Source organism: Triticum dicoccoides, chromosome 1A (genome assembly GCF_002162155.2).
Source record: "Triticum dicoccoides isolate Atlit2015 ecotype Zavitan chromosome 1A, WEW_v2.0, whole genome shotgun sequence".
Taxonomy (NCBI): Eukaryota; Viridiplantae; Streptophyta; class Magnoliopsida; order Poales; family Poaceae; genus Triticum; species Triticum dicoccoides.
The window spans coordinates 454,576,534-454,586,567 of NC_041380.1; the positions used below are offsets into that span (position 1 = coordinate 454,576,534).

Below are 10,034 nucleotides of genomic sequence, written 5' to 3' on the forward strand. Positions count from 1 at the left end.
CCATGTTGATGGGGATCGGAAAAATCGCAACTTCTCCAACAAGTCTCTAAGACACCTGCCCCACGGTGGGCACCAACTGTCGTGGTTCTGAGTCTGATAGTAGAATGGGGGGTAGGGATGTAGAGGCAAGATCCTAGCTATGGAGGAGTTGTACACGCGAGTTTTACGAGTTCAGGCCCTTCTCAGAGGAAGTAATAGCCCTACGTCTCAGAGCCCGGAGGCGGTCGACTGGATTATATGCGTGTGTGTTACAGGGGGTGCGAACCCTTGTCCCTGAGGAGGGGGGTGGCTTATATAGAGTTCGCCAGACCCCTCTCGCCCTCAGTTACAAAGGGTTTAAGGTACATAAAGATGGAGACGTTACTGGTAATGCCTGTATTTAGGTGCTATAAATGACAATTGAGCCTACAAGTAAATGCTCGACCGTTGTTCGTGCAGAGTGACTTTAGCTCTTCTGCCCGTCGAGCCACTTTTGCGACGGTCGAATGACATTGATTCTTCTGAGTGGAACATCTATGGTCGAGTGGATGATGGTACTCTTTGAATGATCCTGGCTTTAGGGTGCTATCCTAGGGGAGGATGTCTAGGTCAGGTCCATGACCCTACCCTAGGTACATAGCTTCATTAGCTGGTTCAGGACCCTATCCGCCGCGCCACCAGCGTCGCCCACTCTGTCGCCTCTTTGGGTTGCGATGGAGTCGAACTCGTCAAAGAATAGCACACACGGCGCAGACTGGCGCGCCTTGTCGAAGATCTCGCACACATTGGCCTCGCTCTCACCAAACCACATGGTGAGCAGCTCTGGCCCCTTGATGCTGATGAAGTTGGTCTGGCACTCGTTAGTGATCACCTTCGCCAGCAAGGTCTTGCCGCATCCTGGTGGCCCGTAGAAGGGGACGCCCTTGGACGGCGACATACCGAACTTCTTGAATTTCTCCGGGTGCTCGACCGGGTACTGAACGGTCTCTTGCAGCTCCCTCTTGACGCTATCGAGGCCGCCGATATTGTTCCAGCTGACGTTGGGCACCTCCACGACGGTGTCACGTAGCGCGGACGGGTTTGTGCCGACGAGGCCCGTCTTAAGGTGGTCATTTGTGACGGCCATGGAGTTCAAGATCTCGCCGTCGATGGTGTCATCCTCTAAGTCGATCATGTCCATCTTCTCCCTGATGCACTCCAGCGCCGCCTCAGTGCAGAGCACGGCCAAGTCGGCACCGACGTAGCCGTGCGTATCCTTGGCAACCACCTCCAGGTTGACGTCCTTGTCCAGCTTCATGTTTTTGGTGTGGATGCGAAGCACTTCGAGACGCCCGACCTCGTCCGGCACGCTGATGTCGATCTCGCGATCGAACCTCCCGAAGCACCTCAAGGCAGGTTCGATGCTATTGGGGCGATTCGTGGCGCCCATGACGATGACATGCATGCGGGCCTTCATGCCATCCATCAGCGTCAGCAGCTGGGAGACGATGCGCCTCTCGACCTCACCGTGAGTCTGTTGGGCTAAGTCCCTCCACATGGAGGTGTGTTGGCAGCCCAACATCAGCCCATAAGTCCAACACATGTCAGCCGTTGATCCTCGCTGCATCCAACGGTTGAGAGTGCTTCCAAGTGAAGTGAAGCAAGGAGAAACCCCTAGCCACTCCACCCCTGCTGGTGGCAGCTGCCATTCGTGGGAGTGAGAGTGAGAGCACACAAGAGAAAACACAACCTGAGAGAGAGGAAGAAGAAGAAGCAGAGGTTCTGTCCAGATTTGCTGCATCTGACTAGACAGTGTTCAAGATGGTGGTTGGAGGCTCAAATGTGCTTCGATCGACCCCAAACTTGGTGAGCTCGTTCCTTTACTTTGAGTACTTCGATCTGGTTAGCTGGTTTGAGGATTGGGTCAGTGGAGCATCAGATTTGAGAGTGGTTTCGTCAGCTTTGACTGCTGCAATTTCAGAACAGAATAGTTTTGGGAGACGAACAGTTTGGGTAGGCAAATGATGTCCGATTGAGCTGAAACTTGGAGGAGATGTCAAGAATGCATGTGTCTACTTGCCTGCCAAATTTGGTGTTGTTTGGTTCAGTGGTTTAAGAGCAGTTTGCAAAACACTGAAGGATACAGAAGCTGTGTAAACTCTTCTTTGCTGAAATCTTGCTTCTTATGGTTGTTGTTGTTGTTGCCGGTTGGCAACATGGAGAGTGTGTTGTAAATCTCTCTAGAAGTTCTAGAGAAAACTTTGTACTCATCATTCTCATAGTAAAGTTTTGTGGACCGGTCGGTCCACAGCCGTGGTTTTTTACTCCTCAAGTTGAGGAGGTTTTTCCACGTTAAATCCCGTGTCACATGTGCATGTTGTTTGTGTTATTCCGCTGCTTACTTGTTGAATCTGTCCTCAAAGTTCATCATAAATGGAAGGGGCTGTGTAGTGTGCATATTTGCCATGTCGGTGAATTTGTGTAGCGCATTATTGCTGTCAAGCACCCAACAAAGTGGTATCAGAGCCTTGGTTTGCTTGTGCAAATTGCTGAGTTTCTTGTGGTGAAAGATGGAAGTGAATACCAGCAGGATGACATCTTTGAATGGTACAAATTATCAAGCATGGAAGGGCAAGATGGAGGACTTGTTGTATGTGAAAGAATACTGGAAGCCAGTGTTCTCCACTGAGATGCCGGAGGGCATTGAGGAAGGTCAGTGGAAAGTACATCATCGCCAAGCTTGTGGGTTCATTCGGCAATGGGTCGATGACAATGTTTTGAGCCATATCATTGATAAGACACATGCACGCACCTTATGGCAGAAATTGGAAGAGTTGTTTGCCTGAAAAGAAGGTACAAACAAGATGTTCTTGATCAAACAATTGATGTGCTTGAGGTACAAAGAGGGCATTCTAATTGCAGATCATGTGAATACATTCCAAGGCATTATAAATCAGCTTTCTTCAATGGCAATAACATTTGAAGATGAAGTGAGAGCTTTGCTGCTACTAGGCTCATTACCGGACAGCTGGGAGACCTTTAAGGTCATGGTTTGCAATTCAGCACCTAATGGAGTTGTCACTTGGAATCTTGTGAAAACCAGGGTACTAAATGAAGAGTCCAGAAAGGTGGCTGAAGCTAGTTCTTCCTCACATTTAGAGGTGCTGATCACTCAGTCCAGGGGGAGAAGTAAGAGCAGAGGTCCAGGTAAAGGGGCAGAAAGAGTGTCATCACTGCCATCAGAAGGGCCACATTAAGTGGCAATGTGACAAGTGGAAGAAAGACAAAAAGAAAAAGAAGAAGCAAGATCAGAAGCAAGTTGACAGTGATAGTGATATAGAGGGCAACCGAGTTACTGCAGTAGAAGAGGACATCATGCTTGTTATGCATGAAGAAAATGAGGGAAGATTTGGTTCCACTATTGAGGAGAAGGTCACTGTTGTTTCTGATGAAACCGTCAACCTTGTGGATGGTGACGAGATGATTTGGATACCGGACAGCGGTGCTACCATTCATGCTACATCTCGCAGAGAGCTCTTCACTAACTATATATCAGGTGATTTTGGTGTTGTGAAGATGGGGAACAATGATAGAGCAGCCATCGTTGGAAAATGAGATGTGCATTTGGAGACTGCAAATGGTACAAGGTTAGTCCTCAAATTTGTGAGGCATGTCGAGGCACTTCGTCTTAATATTATTTTAGTTGGTTTGCTTGATGGAGATGATTACTTGAGCAGTTTTGGAAAAGGGCAGTACAAGCTCACCAAAGGCAACATGATTATTGCAAGAGGTAAAATGGTCTCAGTGTTGTATCATGTTCATGCTAAGCTCTTTAGTGCTTCTGTCAATGCACTAGAGAATGATGATCAATGTGCTCTATGGCACAAGAGACTTGGGCACATGAGTGAGAAGGGGATGACAGTGCTAGTGAAGAAAAAATTGTTGAAGGGTGTGAAAGGAGTTCACATCAAGAAATGTTCAGATTGTCTAGCAGGGAAGCAACACCGAGTTGCCTTCAAGACTCTACCTCCTCACAAGAAGCCCGAGAAGCTGGACTTGATACATTCCGATGTTTGCAAAATGTCGGTAAGATCTCTTGGTGGTGCTAAGTACTTTGTGACTTTTATTGATGACTTTTCCAGGAAAGTTTGGGCCTTCACTTTGAGGACCAAAGATCAAGTACTAGGTGTATTCAAGCAATTCCAAGCCTCGGTTGAGAGAGAAACTGAGAAGAAGATCAAGTGCATTCTCACTGATAATGGAGGAGAGTACATTGGGCCATTTGATGCATATTGCAAGCAGCAAGGTATTAGGCATCAATTTACTCCCTCGAAGACACCACAGTTGAATGGTCTTGCTGAGAGGATGAACAAGACAATTGTGGAGAGAGTTAGATGCTTGTTGTCAAGTACAAAGCTACACAAACACTTTTGGGGTGAGGCTTTGATGACTGCAGTTTATCTTATTAATCTCTCACCAAGTTATCCTTTGCAGGGAGATGTTCCTAACAAGGTCTGGTGTGACAAGGATGTCCCATATGACCACCTGAAGGTTTTTGGGTGCAAGGCCTTTGTTCATATTCCTCAAGATGAAAGGTCAAAGCTTGATTCGAAGACACGGCAGTGTATCTTTCTTGGCTATGGTGGTGATGAGTTTGGCTACAAGCTATTTGACCCCATAACAAGGAAAGTTGTGAGAAGCCGTGATGTTATGTTTGTTGAAGACCAAACGATTGAGGATATTGTGAAGACAAAGGGGCAGGTTCCTCCTCAGCAGCAACAAGACATGATTGATTCTGACCCAGTTCCTGCAGCTCTAGCTCCCGTGCAAGTTGAAGCAGATGCCGAAGATGTACAAGATGATGTACATGGTGGTGCGGGTGAATAAGATGCTCCCCAGCAGCAACAACAAGAGTATGATGCTGAAGTTGATGATCTGGATCAGCAGGAAGCACCAGCACCAGAAAGTCCACCAGCTGCTCCACTCAGAAGATCCAACAGGGGTCGAATTCCTTCCAGCAGGTATCCCTCAGATCAATACGTGGTGTTATTATCTGATGGTTCAGAACCTGAATGCTTTGCAGATGCAATGGAAGATGAGCACAAGAAAGAGTGGAAAATGCTATGCAAGAAGAGATGTATTCCTTGCATAAGAATCATACTTATGAGTTGATGAAGTTGCCCAAGGGCAAGAAAATTTTGAAGAACAAGTGGGTCTACAGAATCAAGCAAGAACAGCACACATCACATCCAAGGTACAAGGCCAGGCTAGATGTAAAAGGATTCGGCCAGAGAAAAGGCATTGACTATGATGATATCTTTTCCCCGGTTGTGAAGATGGCATCCATAAGAGTAATCCTTGGCATGGCAGCAAGTCTCAACTTGGAGGTTGAGCAAATGGATGTGAAGACTGCATTCCTTCATGGTGAGTTGGAGGAAGAAATATACATGGAGCAACATGAGGGGTTTCTTGTGATAGGCAAAGAAGACTATGTGTGTAAGCTGAAGAAAAGTCTCTATGGCCTGAAACAAGCACCAAGACAATGATACATGAAGTTTGAAACTGTCATGGGGGAGCAAGGCTACAAGAAGTGCAGCTCAGACCATTGTGTGTTTATTCAGAGGTTCTCAGGTGATGATTTCATCATATTATTGCTCTATGTTGATGATATCCTGATTGTTGGCAAGAATGTCTCTAGGATTGCTAAGTTAAAGAAGAAGTTGAGCAAATGTTTTGCTATGAAAGACTTAGGTCCAACAAAGAACATTCTCCGGATGAGAATTGAGCAAGACAGAAATTGCAACAAGTTGTACTTGTCTCAAGAGAAGTATATTGAGAAGGTACTTCAGAAGTTCAGGATGGAAAATGCTAAAGTTGTGAGTTGTCCACTAGCAGCCCATTTCAAGTTGACCAGAAAGCAATGTCCTACCACTGATGAGAAGAAAAAGGAAATGCATCATGTTCCTTATGCTTCAGCGGTAGGGAGTTTGATGTATGCTATGGTATGTACAAGGCCTGACATTGCTCATGCGGTTAGTACTGTTAGCAGATTTATGTCCAATCCAAGAAGACCTCATTGGGAAGCCATGAAGTGGATTTTGAGATATCTCCGGGGCAGGACAAATATGAAAATTTGCTTTGGTGGTGGTGAAGCCAAGCTGGTTGCTTTTTCAGATTCTGACATGGCTGGAGATGTTGACAGAAGGAAGTCTACTTCAGGTTACTTGGTTACCTATCCAGGGGGAGCGGTGTCATGGCAAAGCAGGCTGCAAAAATGTGTGGCATTGAATACAACTGAAGCTGAATTCATTGTAGTAACAGAGGCGAGCAAAGAACTATTGTGGCTGAAACGGTTGGCTTGTGAGCTTGGTTTTAAGTAAGACAAATATGTGTTGTTTTGTGACAACCAAAGTGCTATCCACTTAAGTAAGAATTCGATCTTTCATTCAAGGTTTAAGCATATAGAGGTCCGTTATCATTGGATTCGAGATGTGTTGTATTCCAAGAAAATGCAACTTGAGAAGGTTCACACCGATGACAATGGGGCTGATATTGCTGACTAAACTGGTGACAATGAAGAAACTTGAAGTATGCCACCGTCTCGCTAGCATGGCTGCCGGAAGGCAGTGAGACCCTCCATGATGTCGGGAGGGGGAGTTTGTTGGGCTAAGTCCCTCCACATGGAGGTGTGTTGGCAGCCAAACATCAGCCCATAAGTCCAACACATGTCAGCCATTGATCCTCGCTGCATCCAACGGTTGAGAGTGCTTTCAAGTGAAGTGAAGCAAGGAGAAAACCCTAGCCACTCCACCCCTGCTGGTGGCGGCTGCCATTTGTGGGAGTGAGAGTGAGAGCACACAAGAGAAAACACAACCTGAGAGAGAGGAAGAAGAAGAAGCAGAGGTTCTGTCCAGATTTGCTGCATCTGACTAGACAGTGTTCAAGCTGGTGGTTGGAGGCTCAAATGTGCTTGGATCGACCCCAAACTTGGTGAGCTCGTTCCTTTACTTTGAGTACTTTGATCTGGTTAGCTGGTTTGAGGATTGGGTTAGTGGAGCATCATATTTGAGAGTGGTTTTGTCAGCTCTGACTGCTACAGTTTTAGAACAGAGTAGTTTTGGGAGACGAACAGTTTGGGTAGGCAAATGATGTCCGATTGAGCTGAAATTTGGAGGGGATGTCAAGAACTCATGTGTCTACGTGTCTGCCAAATTTGGTAATGTTTGGTTCAGTGGTTTAAGAGCAGTTTGCAAAACACTGAAGGGTACAAAAGCTGTGTAAACTCTGCTTTGCTGAAATCTTGCTTCTTGTGGTTGTTGTTGCTGTTGCCGGTTGGCAACGTGGAGAGTGTGTTGTAAATCTCTCTAGAGGTTCTAGAGAAGACTTTCTACTCATCATTCTCATAGTGAAGTTTTGTGGACCGGTCGGTCCATAGCCGTGGTTTTTTACTCCTCAAGTTGAGGAGGTTTTTTCACATTAAATCCTGTGTCACATGTGCATGTTGTTTGTGTTATTTCGCTACTTACTTGTTGGTTGAATCTGTCCTCAAAGTTCATCACAAGTGGAAGGGGCTGTGTAGTGTGCATATTTGCCGTGTCGGTGAATTTGTGTAGTGCATTGTTGCTGTCCAGCACCCAACAGAGTCTTCTCCCTGTTCGGAGCAATGGAGTCAATCTCGTCGATGAATATGATGGAGGGCGCGTTCTTCTCGGCTTCTTCGAAGGCCTTCCTCAGGTTGCTCTCACTCTCTCCGTCCATCTTGGACATTATCTCCGGGCCGTTGATGAGGAAGAAGAAGGCCCCGGTCTCGTTGGCGACCACGCTGGCGATCAGCGTCTTGCCCGACCTGGGAGGGTCATAGAGGAGGATGCCCTTGGGAGGCTTGACGCCAATGCTCTTGAAGATCTGCGGATGCCTGAGCGGCAGATCGACGAGCTCCTGATCAGAGTGAGCGGTTTTCCCATGCCACCCACGTTGCCGTAGCCGACGCTGTCGAGCCTCTCCTCATCCTCCCGCTTGACCGGGTCGCCCTCGCAGAATATCTCCGTGTCGGGCGCCACGACGCAGTAGTCCACCGCGGGGTCGATCTCCATGCCCTTGAACTCGATGCACCGCATGCCACCACGCACAAGGAAGAGGTCACCCTTGTGGACCGGGCGGTAGGCGTCCACGAAGTAGGGCTTGAGGTAGGCGTCGAAGAGGTTCCCCGCGATGCCCTCGACGGTGTCGTCCAAGGGGGGGATGTGCACGCGTCTGCCGAACTTGGCATCATGGCACAGGTGCACCGACACGACATCGGCGATGCGCACGCGTAGGTTGAAGCGGGCCACCTTGTTGATTAATGATCCCGAGCTTGTGCCCCTCGCAGGTGTCATCGGGCAGTGCCATGCAGACCGTGTTGTGGCGGCGCTTGCCCTTGAGCAGCACGACGTCGCCTTTGAATATGGAGAGCTTCTCCATGGTGGCGGGGTGGACGATGCACACAGAGTTGTCGTCGTTGGTGGTGGCCTCCTCCACCACCAGCCGGTTCGCTGCCTTCTTCGATGCCGCCACGCTCGCCATCGCGTTTTGGTCGATTCGTTGCGTCTCTCGTGGATTACTACTCTCGTTTGATGTTGAGGGCTTAGCTTCGTGTTGCGGTGAAGAGGGTACCTGGGGGTGAGGCGGTGAGCCCCCCTTTTGAAGGCCCGGCCTGAAGAAATCGACTCGGGTTGGAAGGCCCGTACGTTCCGAGTCGAGATCGTTCGCCTCATATTCGTCCACGTGTACGTAGCTGCAAAGTAACGCTGAGATGGATGTGCACGTGAGCGGCAGGGGCTTGCTCCATGGACAGCGGTGAGCGCTGAGAGGAGGGAGGCCTGCTGTCCTACAACGGCAGGAGGTAGGGGAAAGGGTGGTACGGGGAGGAGGAGGTCGGAAGAGCTCTCCCGCCGGGCTCGCCATCAGCCTTCACCCGTTGGGCCCGTCTCCGGCGGCGACCGGAGCTTCTTCTTTTCTTTTCCCTCTGCCAAATTGATGCGGTGACAGAGACAGACGCTTATTCTTCCTCTCCCTCCGTCAACATCACGTGTGCTCATGCCCTTCATGTTCTCTCCCAATCGGTCTGTCTTTATTTTTCTGCCCAAATGCTATCTACATTTACGTGTTGTGGCAGTGGGAAGATGGAGCCTGGCCGAGGGGGAGATAGATGAAGGATGCTGCTAAAGTGGTTCCCGATCGGTTATCCCTCTTTTGATTCCCATCCCCAATTTCATTTCGCGCAGTTTGTGTTTTTTATGCTGTTCTTTTTCTTCTTCTAAAGGAGTGTGTCAATACTGGATGAATGCTCCAAAACTAATTAATTATTTTCGTAACCACGTTGAAAGAAATTAGTTTGTTGCTTTGATACCATGTTTGTTTGTCAATGTTGATTTTGCAGGTTGGATCGTCATTTGTGAGCGCATTCTTAGTATTTGGCGGTTCAGTCTATTTACCCTTCATTTGCTTGCTTGTTTGTAAGAAGGAAGATTTGACAAGGGATATCTAAACTTCTGCCATAGATCGGAAGAGAGATTAGAGGAATTGGCTCGTTTAGTTCTGACTGGTACACGTCACTTGTGGTGGATTGCTTTCCATAGTTATGTTGGGATTCTGCCAACAATCGAGCACGCAAGCATATGTTGTTCCCCTGCAGCTTAGCTTATCATCAACTTAATTTATTAGTTCCTATTCATTTAGTTCTTCATTATCATTTATCCACATCTGAAACTAGCATTTAGTATTTAGATTCAGATGGGCACTTAGATTGAAACTGCATGTCCACTTGTTTCTTCAGTATTCAGTCCATTATATACCTATCTTCCTCGCCCTTTCTATTACCCAATTTCACACAAAGAATCTCTTAAGTCGCGTTTATATACACTTGCTCATTTGCTTGTGTGTTAATTCATTCTTCAATCAACCTTCAGATGAAGAAATTTATATTGTTCATATTCATCTAGTGCCACCCCTAATTGGTTTTGGAGTATTGACGGTAAACTTGGTTGGAGGGACTAATGTGTTTGTGAGATGCACTGGAGAACACAGATAGAAGTCCC

At 47.6% G+C, this 10,034-nt stretch overlaps 1 pseudogene; it reads right to left on the minus strand.

The window, feature by feature from the left end:
* The window catches only part of LOC119300977, a 51,814-nt pseudogene extending 43,294 nt beyond the window's left edge, over positions 1-8,520 (minus strand).
* Positions 8,521-10,034: the final 1,514 nt, after the last annotated feature.